The 13,277-nt window shown below is 47.0% G+C and overlaps 1 pseudogene; it reads right to left on the bottom strand.

Moving 5' to 3' along the window:
- Positions 1-247: 247 nt before the first annotated feature.
- Positions 248-12,019, bottom strand: LOC136646829 (amine sulfotransferase-like; annotated as a pseudogene).
- Positions 12,020-13,277: the final 1,258 nt, after the last annotated feature.

A 13,277-nucleotide genomic window follows, 5' to 3' on the forward strand; every position in this document is an offset into this window, starting at 1 on the left:
TTGCACCTCACCCCAGATTTCCTATAAGAAGAAGATACAAGTGTGTAGGAAGTTATAGATGCTGACCTGATTTCTCCAAGCAATGGGCAGGGTACCTAAAGGATAACACTCTATTCAGATAATAATTCCCCATGTTTCAGAATTTGGACCCACATTGCTCTAGCTGGGATTTCAGTCATCTTTATTTTGAACAAGTATGGGTACACACTGAATATATCAATGTTCCTTTTTTGAGCTGAGGTCAGGCTCATAATTCATCTTTGATATCCCAGCAAAACTTGAAGGGCAGCTTCTCCATACTCTCCTTGAAAACACTGTTGAACTGTTCACTCTGGGCTACAGTCATCAGGTTTTTCCAGTCTCCCAACAGTACCTGGCCAGGAAGCAGAGAAAGAGAGAGAATAGCTAGGTCAACATGAATATCTAGAACTTCTGTATTTTAAGGGGAAGGAAATACTAGCATAGTACCAAAACCCCCAGTGTTCCAGAACCCCTAGTGAATTAAAAAAAAATAATCAGTGGATACCAAATTAGTGGAAAAATAGCTTTAAAAACCGACTTCCATGTTTCTTGCTCTTCCATTGTCACCCTAGAATGCACCGGTATAGATGCAATACCACATTCAACCACTAGATGAGGTGAATAATAGAATCTATTGGAATGAAATTATAGTTATTTAACAGTGTGACAGTAGGAATTTGGATTTTGATGCTTTTTTCCTTGTTCCAAAGCATTTAAAAGTGGACCTCAGTAACAGTGGTGAGTCAAATATTCGTGGATAACAAATCAGTGGATACCAAGGTCCCACTTTTATTCATGAGGAAAAGTTTCTAAGTTGATGGCTAAGACAGGGGAAATTATGTTCTTCAACTATCAAGGAAGATGCTTAGTGTTTCGAACTAGGCATGAAATCACTAAAGGAGTATTTGCACAGGGGCCATGAAAAGGAACCAATACTAGCAGTTTCTAGGTTTACTTTTGTACAATCCAAATGTCTCCAACCTCCCTAGGGTGCCTGAAGTGGTGGTCTCCTTCCTGTTGTAGGGAGGTATTCACACTAACAAGGATGACATCCAAGTCACCTCAGGGTGTACTCCACTTCTTCTTGCTGGGTTGCAACCTCTTCTTGCTATGTTGCCATCTGGCGTGCTCAACAGGAAGAGGAGAAAGCAGTTTGTGACCCAGCAGGTTCTTGAGTCACCACTGCAGTTGCCGCTTCCCACTGATTCCTTACAGCTGTCCAATTCTCCAGCAGCCAAGGAAGGGGAAGAGAAAGAGAGAATCAACATGTCTGCTTTATCCCCTTTCCCTGTCCCCATTGGCTGGACAACCACATGATTCTCTGACCTAACCTACAACTCTATTGATTTTCTAGTTGCTGTTGCTTCCAGTTCTTGGATGGACTCCATTTGTCTGGGTACTGCATGGGAACAGAAGGCTGGCAAATCTGAAGCTGAGCCAAAAGGTGTTGGCCAATTCTCTTGCAGCTACCACCACCTCTTCCCACACAGTGTCCATATGGAACCTTGTTGTATTTAACAGAGAAGCCTCACAGTCATTGCTATGTTTATGATGAGCTGTTGTCCATCATGCTGAAATATAGAACTAGTGTTGGCTTTGTAACAACTGGGTGCTACTTGAAATGTAGATCTCCATTCAATCACCTTTGCGAAGAAAGCGTCCTTTGCTTAAATCAATTAAATCAGAACTAAAGTTCTCATAGTTATTTCTGTGATCCAGTCTCATTTTATCAAATGTAGCTTTGTCCACAACCTCGTCTACTTCCTCTTCAGTCAGCCTCCTTGCCAGGAAGTTGCTTATTTTCAGTACAGTGCCTTGCAGATCCTGAATTGGACAAAGTTTTCACAGCAAGTCAGTTACCATGGTGTTATATTACATAACCTAAGAACACAGAACAAGAAAGATAATGAACAATATCTCAGAGGTTGAAAGTTCAATTGGCAGTGAACTTTGCTTGTGTACTTGAGGTCAGTTGTATAACGTAACATTCTCCACTTGGTTTGCCTGTTGAATTGCTGTTGAATATGCTTACATATGGGTTACTTCATCAACTTTTCCAACTGCTTCTATGTTCCAGAATCCAAGGGATCCTGAAGGCTTTGGAAAAGGCTTGGCTGAAGGTCAAAATAAAGATGGCTCTTATATGTTGTTTGATATGAAGTGGAGAGCCTCATTCTCCCCCACTCCTCTGGCTTCAATCCAGTTGCACCAATGGCTGAGGGGGGTAGTGGTTTTGGGTCTCAGAAGCCTTCTCCATATAGAACATTTTTTCTATATGGTGGCTTTAACTGCACAAGCATCCCTGCCTGTTTTGTCCCTTGCAAGTCACCATAGTGACTGAGCTGATCAGTAGCTCTGCTTGTTCCTTCCGTGTTTGTGTTGCTTTAAAGAGACAGAGCAGAAAGGAGCAGCTTCAGAAAGGCAAAATGTACATTTTTTTTTTTTAAAACTTGCTGTGTTAGGTGAGGTTCTGCCTCCCCTGCCATCCCTGACTGCACCTCACTGGATCAAGGCTGGGAAGGGGATTATGAAATCAGTGGCATTGCTGCCACTGTAATTGCCCCCTTACCACCTTGATACACACACATACTTCCACCCCAGTCTCTGCTCTGTTCCTCCTCAAACCCCCACCATTCCTCCCACCCGCTGGCCACCCCCACACCAACATACTGACACTGGGGTTCCCACAGCAACTGTTGCCAGTTGTGTGGGACACTGGGGTTCCCGCAGTTGTGCAGATATAGCTGCTTACCTCTTGTGGTGGCAGCCAGTCTGCCCTTTACAGCACATCACTGTTTGTCATGGATGTAAACGCTCTGCATCAGCAGAATACACAGAGGCCCAATAGGATTGGCCAGAAATACTTGTGCCGAGTCTTACCTTCTTCATTTCTTCATACGTGAGGAAGAGGATACTGAAGCACACCAGCCTTCAGTGTGGTCCAGCCAGGACATATATGCCACTAACAGGAGATAAGTTGTTTGGATATCAATGTTAGTGCAGATCTAAAGGCAAATTGGTATAGTTAGAAGCTAGGATGTAAGTTGAGTAGTTCAAAGCAGAGGCGTAGCTAGGTCATTTGACACCCAAGGCCCATAAATTTTTGACAGCCCCCCATGCAAATGACAAAATTATTTTCAGTAATAGTCATGACATGAATAACGGCCAGAAAATAAACACAGTGAAGATTTCCCCACAAGCAGGGGATGAGTGCCCTCCCCTGCGGTTCCTCCCTTGCACATAATACTCAGTGACATACTGATCCTGCATCCAGAGGTTCACGTAGTCATCATGGTTAATAACCACTCATGAAAATTGAATAAGGTCACCCTAGGACTAGATGCAGAACGAAGAACATTTTTAGCGGAGTCCAGCAGGTCAGGGTGGCATGTGCTGCTCTGGGGTTGCCGAACCTTGGGGGGGGCGTTTGGTGACCCCAAGCGCTGGAGGCACCACTGGGATGGAAGCTCTTGGACTCCTGGGAAATTCAGCCCTGAGCAATAGAGGTCTCAGACATGGAAAAGAGGGAGGTATTTCCAACCCCCGCAGTTCTCCTCCCTAGCCACGCTCCTGCTCAGCACTCACAGGCATGCTGGCTTATCTCCAGCTGGGCTGCCTCGCCTGTATGGGCTTGTCATCACTGGCCTGCCCTGGCGCTTTATATGGGCAACCCTGTGCTTATTGATTGCCTCCTTATCCCCTGACCCCTCTCCTGTTATTTGGCCCATCCTCTCATCATCCTGGCTCCTCCGTACCACCCTTGCATTCCCTCGGCCCTGGGTGCCAGCATTGGCCTCCTCTGATTGAGTTCATGGAGTTCAGGTAGTGGAAGCTAATGACACCTTCTTAGAAATGCGTGTGGAAGAGGCAGTCCTCTGTTGCTGAGGCCCAAAATCGCCCCAGAAGACCCTGCAGTGGATATGTCAGTTAGCCTGAGAATCATCTCAGTCTAGTTATCTAAGAGCATAGGGAGAAATGTTTCAAGAGTCTACATGATAGCTCTCCTCCTGATCAGTGAATGGTTTCCCCAGAAGTAAGTGAACAAGAGCAAATTAACTCTGGCAAAGTCATCCCCTGGTCCTAGAACAGGGGTCAGTAACCTGCGGCTCTAGAGCCGCATGTGGCTCTTTCAGCTGCCTGCTGCAGCTCCTCCAGGTGAAAGTGGCAAAGAGTGTGACAAGAGGCACCTGTGTTGGGAGGGCAGGCTGCTTCCCTCCGTCCCCTGAACTCACTGCCCTCCTCTCCCTTCACCCCCACCTGCCCAGCATTGGTTTCCCTTTTCAATTTTGCCCACTCTGCAGGCTTAAGCTCCCTGTTTTTCCCTTCCCCAACTCTCCAGCAGGCTCCTGGCTTTTTCTGTTGGAATGGCTCAGGGCCCTTCACTGGCTGACCATCAGCCAATCCTGAGCCGCCCTCCTCCTCAGCCATTGCAAGCCCTTGCAGCCCGCCTTTACCTGAGCAGGTTCCCACTCAGTGCAAGGAGAGGCTTTTCCTCCACAGCAGAGGAGACATCCTGTGTGTCTACTCAGTAGTAAACCCCATTACAGTGGATGAAGCTTACTCCCAGGAAAGGGTGCCTGGGATGGTAGCCTTGGCACCTGCTCCTATGCATGTCTACTCAGTTGTAAGCCCCATTACAGAGGATGAAGCTTACTCCCAGGAAAGGGTGCCTGGGATGGCAGCCTTGAAGCCTGCTCAAGGCCAAGTGCAAGGATGGGTGAGTGGGAGCCCGCACAGGTCTGTTCCAGAGTAAGCCCTGATGTAGTCCCTGGGCTACTCCCAGGAAGGTGTGGAGGGCTGTAGCCTCAGTCTCCTCCTGTGCAGGTCTACTCACAAGTAAGCCCCGCTGTAGTCAGTGGGGCTTCCTCCCAGGAAGGTGTGGAGGGCTGCAGCCTCAGCCCCCTCCTATGTAGGTCTACTCACAAGTAGTCAGTGAGGCTTCCTCCCAGGAAAGTGTGGAGAGGACTGCAGCCTGAGAGCTCCAACCAACTTATCTGCTCAGAAGTCCCATTGTAGCCAATGCGGCTTACTCCCAGGATAGTGTGGAGAGGGTTGCAGCCTGAGTGAGGGAGAGCAGGCAGGCAGGCAGGGCAGAAGCTGGCCTGTGGTTGCCCCCCCACCTTCCCCCCCCAGCTCTGGCTTCTTCTCTTCTCTGGCTTCACAGACACCTCTGGAGTCTGTGTCCTTTTTTCCTTCCAGCAGGGTGCCTCTGGAAGGTGGGGGGGGGGGGTTCTTTAGTATCCATGTAAGATAAGCAGATGTCATAACCGCCATATGTATTGGAATCCTGGAAGATCTGGTGAGGAGGTAGATGTGGTGTCAGCAGTGGCCCCTTTAAGGGTAAGGCCTGGGCATCCAGCAGAGTGTGCTGCACAGCTGCAGCCACTTGAAGGCAATAGGGCCCTCAGGGATATAAGGAGCACCTGAGGAAGGGGGTGTGGGTTGTAGAAGGAGTGCAGGTTGGAGGTAGGAGGGGAGGCTGGCTTGGCTTATTGACTTTGACTTGGATACTCTGACTGATTTGACTGACTGACTGACTTTGGAATCTGATCTTGGACTGTGACTTGGCTTATTGACTTTGGACTCTGCCCTGGATGCTCTGACTGACTTTGTGACTAATGGACTGCTGGAGACACTGGAGTTTGGTGTGTGGCTGCTGTGCCCAAGACCTGCTGATGACCCAGGGTCTGCTGTAGTGGTGGGAGGCTGTTGGCAGGAGAGAGGACCTCTGCAGGTTGAACAGGCGAGCTACCCTGGAGGTGGGGTCCAGCAGGACTGCAGGGCAGAACCAGGGTCATTTGTTGGGGGAAAGAAGGGGAGCTAATTTGCTTAAAGTGGGCCTAATTCTCCAGGCAGAGAATGGCCTTGGAATCAGGCAAAACACCATAGAGGACCAGGAGTCTGAAAACACAGGACAAGAATGTATGACAAAACTAACTAAAAGCTACAAAAGGGGGCTACATTATAAAAATGGGACCTATAAGAGCATAAAGGTGAAAAAAAACTATATATGCAGTATTATCTTCATTTTAGATGTCAAAAGGGTTTGGTGGCTCCTGAGGTTTTTTCCCCCTCCGGAAAATGGGTCCAAATGGCTCTTTGAATGTTTAAGGTTGCCGACCCCTGTCCTAGAACCTATTCAGGTTTTACCAGCATTTATTGAAATGCACATTCACAACTAGCACTACATTATCATGAAAACATGATTGTATTCATATAGTGTAAACTTCTTTATTAGTTTTAACTATATAGAAGGAGTGTGAAATTGAACATATTTTAAAAGCAGGTCAGAGTTCCCTGTAGCAACCAGCAGAATCTATCCTAGCATTCTGAATATTTTTTTTACTGCTGTTTCAAAAACATGCTCTCCAGGGAGAAGGAAAGCAAAGATGCTTCAACATGCAGTAGCCAATAAATACCTTTTCCAACAAAAAATCTCTCCATTAAAATATTAAAGTCTTCTATTTCTTCAAGTGACTTTGAAAATTTGGAAAAATGATAATAAGAGACCAAGACGTCCTTTGGGTTTCTGGTCACATAAATAACCTGCAGGAATAAAAAAAATATTTCTAATCACCATCCTTGTAGATTAGTGGAACCCAGAGATTAGGGGGGAAAAATTTTCCCTAAGAATTGCACTCTTACTCCTTGGTACTTCTGATGATGTCCTCAGTATGCTTTACAGCCCTTGTGACCTTCTGTCTCTCAACATTACCACATACCCAGAGTTTCTTTTTAACTCTGGAAAAGAAACTGCTTTCCTATCTTGTTTAAGGGCCCAATCCAGAGCCAGGTGCACTGGCTTAACATCACCAGCACACACCATAAGGCACGTTTGCGAGCCTTACCACAGGCCTGGCGCCAGAGCTAGCCCAGTGTGATCCCATGCTGGGCCAACTCCAATACTGGGCCTGTGGTCCCCTGCCTGGTGGTCACCCAGACAGCCAAGCAGTGAAGAAGTGAGAGGGGGTGTCGGGGGAGGCATTCCAGGGTGGGGGGGGGGAAGGGGGAGAGGGCTGGGAGGAGACATGGTGGGGGAGGGAGAGGGACCGGTGGAGCTCAGCTTCACCAGATCCTGAGCTCCGTGTCTGGCCATGCGGCCCAACACAGGACTCCTTGATTCTGTACCAGCTCAAGCCCTGCCGCAGAACTGAGTAGCCCCATTGTGGGGCTACTTCCCTTACCTGGGGGAAGGGAACAAATGTCCCTTTCCCCCAAGGAGCCACCATGGACTGCCTAGCGCACTTTGGATGCTTCAGTAGCCATTTTGGCACCGTGGTAGCCTCATGCGCCAGGCAGGAGAGGATTGGGAAGTAAATCCTCCCCTTCTGCTTCCTCAGCTGACTGCAACCTTCCTTTCTAATTATAGAAGATCTCAGGTGACGGTCCTATATCAATTTTCATTTCTCTCTCCTAAAAATATCTACATCTGCAGTAAGTTCATTGTGAATGAAATTACTCAGTCTTCTGTCTGCCCTGTTCTTAGCCTTGCATTTATCACATTTACAAATCACTCCCCAGTCCTTCGAAACTTCATAGTCCAAGGCAACACCTTGTACCAGTATACCCTGTTCTGGTTCTCCTCCACTTGGCCAACACCTGTGTGACTCTTGGCACTGGTGTAGCTGGGGGGGGTGGCGCACTAAGTTTTGCAGGGAACCTCCTGCAGTGTGTAAGTGGCTCCTCCCCCTCCCCTTGGGAGACATTCGCCTCTGTTTCCCTCCCCCCCCACATGGCTCCAAAGGGGAGGAGCTGCTTGCACACTGCAGGGAGGCTCCCTGCAAAACTTAGTGCGCTGCCCCCCTCTAGCTATGCCAGTGACTCTTGGATTTGCCCGATCTGCTGTTTTTGCAGCTGCCTTTGAGAAGATTAATAAATACTTAATCCTTTGAGAAAATTAACAAATACCATCACTGAATAACTCAGGAGTGGCTTTCCTGTAGGATTTTGCTCTGGTAACATATGCATTTAGGAACCATGCAGGCTGGACAAATGGCATGGCTTGTATTGATGTGGCCAATCAATATGTTCTAAAAGAGCATGTCGTACATTCCTTTCAAGCTCTACCGCTCCAGGATGCCAGGGAACAAATTAGTAGAACTCCTACTTTTGACCATTTTATTGATGGGACTACTACTCCATTGAAAGTTAACACATCAATGGTAGCATATCTTCTTAGCCTTCTTGCTGATGTGCTTGTTTTGTGCATCCAGTGAATTACTGTAAAGGTGGGTAAAACATGTACTGTAAACCTGCACATTTCCCCTTCATGCTGAAATGGTACTGTCTTGAAAAACTGTGCAACATAATTTTTTGCATATGACAAACTGGAAGATATCTATTGAGTCAGTTAAAGGACTTTTACCCCCAATCCAATCACCGACCAGTTTATGTGATGCAGCCACGCCATGGAGATGCACACTGCAGGCTGTGGTGGAGGGTTATCAGGGGGAATTCTTGGAAATGGAAAGGGAAGTGTTGGTCCCTTACCTCCAGGTAGACTCCCTGGTGGCCTGTGGGTCACCTCGGGCCTATGGCAGCTCTATAGCTAGTGTAAGTCCAAGAGAGTAAGGAGGTATCAATGACCACATTTTGGGGGATGGGATCTGGAATCTGTGTTTGCCACTGAGGTGCATCCCATCTAGCCTGCTCCCCACCTCCCACCCTTCTTCTCCCCTCCTATGCCATGCTTCCAGCATCTTTCTGAGGCCAGTGGAACTCCTGGAGCCACTGCCACACATGCTTTGCTGCTTGCCGTTTGAGGCAGCAGCCAGGCAACACACGACAGTGTCTGGCACTTTGTGTTGACATAAAGCATGTTGTGCTGCAGAGCGTGAGTTCTGACAGTAAGGGCCATTCACAGGATTGGGTTCTTAAAGTATGCTTTCAGTGAGCAGTTATTTCAGTATTCTTTTTATTCTGCAAAGTATCTTTCAGAACAATGCTGTTCAGCTCACCTGCATACTGTTGAAACCCATGAAAATCCATTTGAACAGAATACAAGCAATTCACATATACACACACCATGCCTAACAATGATGGGAGGCAGCACTGACCCAAATACACATTCAGCCTAACCTATGTATACGGGGTGGTCCTCGTCTCCATCCTATGGAATCACCAATGGCCTGCAGTCTCTTCTGCGGCCCAATTGGGTTTGTCGCCGGGTGGCTCAGCCACAGCAACCTTGCTGAAGCAGCAATGGAGCCACTGTGGCAAGCTCAGCCAGCGGATGTAATAAGTGTCCTATGCGGCAGCCGCCTCTGGGTTCACTGCAAGGTGCCTGGGTCACAGAGTCTCCACCCTGGATCTCCACCCCCTCCTGGTAACTAGTTGATGGCATGACAACACAGCTGCAGCCTCAGCAACCTTCTGGCAGACCTAGCAGGGCAACCAGGTATGAAGCTCCTTCTAGACTTGGGGCCTTCAACAGGACCGTTATTTATACAGGGGCAAGGGCAGGAAGGGGCAGGGTGGAGACCATAGGCGCCTAAACATAAAGATCCCCCAGCAGTCAATGAGGAGCTTATATAGGTATAAGTCCTGAGAGGTTGGCTGCCTTTGACCCATTGAGTAAAGGCAGGAGGAGGATGCTGGGGGATTTTAACCCCCCCCGGCCATGTCTGTGGCTGCCCTAAGCTCACATTAAGGCCCAGGCAGGACCCTTAAGGTTCTGTTCTGGATAACTTGCCTTAGCCAACCAAGGCAGGCCCAACTGAATAGCCGGCACAGGACCTCCCTGCAACCATACAGTATTATTTGATTATGAATGGAATCTCTTTTGGAACTAACAGTAGTTGCACCAGTGCAAGTTTTGTCAAAGCCATAATGAGCAGGAACAGTAGAAATACTGGGCCCCCAAGCACTCTACGCCCAAGGCTGATGAGACATCCACTACATCTCTGGCCACTGTATAACTTTGAAAGGACATGCACTTAGGGCCAAACTACATATTTAAGACAATGTGTGATTTATCTTTAGTTAAGAGTCTATCATTCATACCAAAAAGGGAAGAAAAATATAATGTGATACTATCAAAAGAAATGTTATGTTAGAAGAAGACAGAACAACCGTTTAATCCTATAGAATTAGAAAAGTGGCAAGTCCTACTTTTGGTCTTCCACTCTGTAATCCCTTTGGAACTAAAAAGTAGGGTAAATGGGTAGCAAAGAAATGAAGACACCCTCCAATTCACTACATCTCTGACCACTATGGAACTTTGAAAGGACAAGCACTGCGGCCAAACTACATATTTAGGGCAATGTGTGATTTCTCCTTAGTTAAGAGTCTTTCATTCATACCAAAACGGAAAAGAAAGGTAGAAAAATAACATGAAATACTATCAATGGAAATGAAATGTTATGTTAGAAGAACAGAGAACAACAATTTAAATTTATAGAATTAGTGGCAGGACCTACTTTTGGTCTTCCACTCTGCAACCCCTTTGGAACTAAAAACTAGGACAAATGAGTAGAAAAGAGACAAAGCGATGGCAGACTGATGTAATCTAAATTGTTGGTATTCTAGCCATGGTACTCGGTCTATTAAGTTTATGTTTTCAGTTCCATCTCAATGACCTTCATGATAAATCAAGTTCAAAATTTGTTGAGTTCATACAGTGCCTGAAATGAGAATATCATTCAGCTCATTTCATACTTCTGATGAACTTTAAAGAGTAATATTTAAGGGCACTTTAAAGAGAAACATAAACCAAATTTATGGTTTATGGCGCTTGAGGTCACAACCACTGTGTGCCCAGAATATGGTCACTATCCAGACTGCATCCAAGCTTTCCGCCTAGGTGTCTTGTGAAGTTCTCCTTGTTCGGAGGACAGGGAAGCTCTGGGCAATCACATTTGTTCCCCGGTGTCCCAGAAGACCACACCAGGTCTCAGGATGCCCAGAGTGTTCCTGTCCACTGAACAAGGAGGAGTTCACACGACGCCCAGGCAGAACCGAAAGGTCACCAGGCAGATGGATACACATGAACCCTGGATGAGGCCCACTGGCCAGGGTTCGAGAGGCTCTGGTCTACAATAACAGTCAAGGACCCAACACACAAAACTAGACAGCAAGTAGAGGCAACACAGCCCACTCCCACAGGTACCTGAGGCAACACGGTATGGCATAAACCTCTGCACTCTCTGCTTCGCTCAACACTCATTTCCCTCCTTGCCCACTTTCCAGCACTATTCCCTGCCCTTCTGCAAAGCGGCACATGTGGCCGCCCCCTGACCCTGCAGTGCAGTGGCAGCGGCTGCAATGCTGCCAGTTACAGAGGGCTGTTAGAAACAGCTGGTGGTGAGGTGACACGGAGGAGGCAGGTGGAATACAGAACACAGAGTGGGCAGGCAGTGGTAGAGAGAAGATGCATGTGGGCAGAGACAAGAGAGGTGGCAGTGGGCAGGCCGGTGGGTGATGTCCATGGCAGCATGGCACTGCTTGGCATACCATGCCCTCCACTGGAGGCATCCGCTTCACCTTTGTCATGGAAGGGTCAGGCTTGATGGCAAGAGTAATAATGGCTGAACATCAGCAACTGAAGTAACATGTCTGCAAATATTTCCAGTGCCTCGCTTTCCCTAAAAACAGTGATCTTTGCCCTCCTGGTGCATCAAATGGGGTGACCCTCACACTCTGAAAAAAGTGCAAGAAAAAAGTTTTCTCTCTGTGAGAAGACAAGCTGCACCTGCTGAAATTCCCTCTTCTATACAATTGTTTTGTACGTATATATACAATTGTTTTGTATATACAGTCTTATATTTGCCATTTTCTGATCGTTCATCATTCCATTCAGAGTTTGTATTTTTCACAACTGGTAAATGGCTCTTGGTCTCTTTCTTTTGGAAAGAGCAATTTCTCCCATCTGAAATTCTTTACTTTCCCTCTGAAAGTAGGGATTTTCTGTATAGTGCCTTGAAAGCACAAGGGCTCTTTCTTCATCATGAATGAGCTGTGCTACTGTTTCCTTCAAATTCCATTTTATTTCATGCTCCATGTCCTGGAGCTAATCGCTGCTGTACTTCAAAAACAGCAAAACAAGCTAGGCTGCTAATAAATATTCACTATGACAGATGGTGATATCTGAGATTGTGCTGTAGTTTCCCCCCCCCCATGGAGATACATAGCAACAAGACATGTATTGGCCCCTCCCACTGATGGACCCACTGCTACATATACTGTGTGGCTCGGTTCACAGGCTGTCATTCTACCAGCCGTCAATCAGTGTACATTGATCAGACACTTAATGTTATGACATTCATAAGAAAGAAGGGTTCCACTAAATCCAGGAGGGTGCCCGCATGGCTAACCAGCCAAGTTAGAGAGGCTGTGAAGGGCAAGGAAACTTCCTTCCGTAAATGGAAGTCTTGCCCTAATGAGGAGAATAAAAAGGAACATAAACTTTGGCAAAAGAAATGTAAGAAGGTGATACGGTGGCCAAGCGAGACTATGAGGAACGCATGGCCAGCAACATTAAGGGGAATAATAAAAGCTTCTTCAAATATGTTAGAAGCAGGAAACCCACCAGAGAAGCGGTTGGCCCTCTGGATGGTGAGGGAGGGAAAGGGGAGATAAAAGGAGACTTAGAGATTGCAGAGAAATTAAATGAGTTCTTTGCATCTGTCTTCACGGCAGAAGACCTCGGGCAGATACCGCTGCCCGAACAGTCCCTCCTAACCAAGGATTTAAGTCAGATAGAGGTTAAAAGAGAAGATGTTTCAGACCTCATTGATAAATTAAAGATCAATAAGTCACCGGGCCCAGATGGCATCCACCCAAGAGTTATTAAGGAATTGAAGAATGAAGTTGCAGATCTCTTGACTAAGGTATGCAACTTGTCCCTCAAAACGGCCACGATGCCAGAAGATTGGAGGATAGCAAATGTCACGCCTATTTTTAAAAAGGGAAAGAGGGGGGACCCGGGAAACTATAGGCCGGTCAGCCTAACATCCATACCGGGTAAGATGATGGAATGCCTCATCAAAGATAGGATCTCAAAACACATAGACGAACAGACCTTGCTGAGGGAGAGTCAGCATGGCTTCTGTAAGGGTAGGTCTTGCCTCATGAACCTTATAGAATTATTTGAAAAGGTCAACAGGCATGTGGATGTGGAAGAACCCGTGGACATGATATATCTGGACTTTCAGAAGGCGTTCGACACAGTCCCTCACCAAAGGCTACTGAAAAAACTCCACAGTCAGGGAATTAGAGGACAGGTCCTCTCATGGATTGAGAACTGGTTGGAGGCCAGG

This window comes from Tiliqua scincoides, chromosome 1 (genome assembly GCF_035046505.1).
Source record: "Tiliqua scincoides isolate rTilSci1 chromosome 1, rTilSci1.hap2, whole genome shotgun sequence".
NCBI lineage: Eukaryota > Metazoa > Chordata > Lepidosauria > Squamata > Scincidae > Tiliqua > Tiliqua scincoides.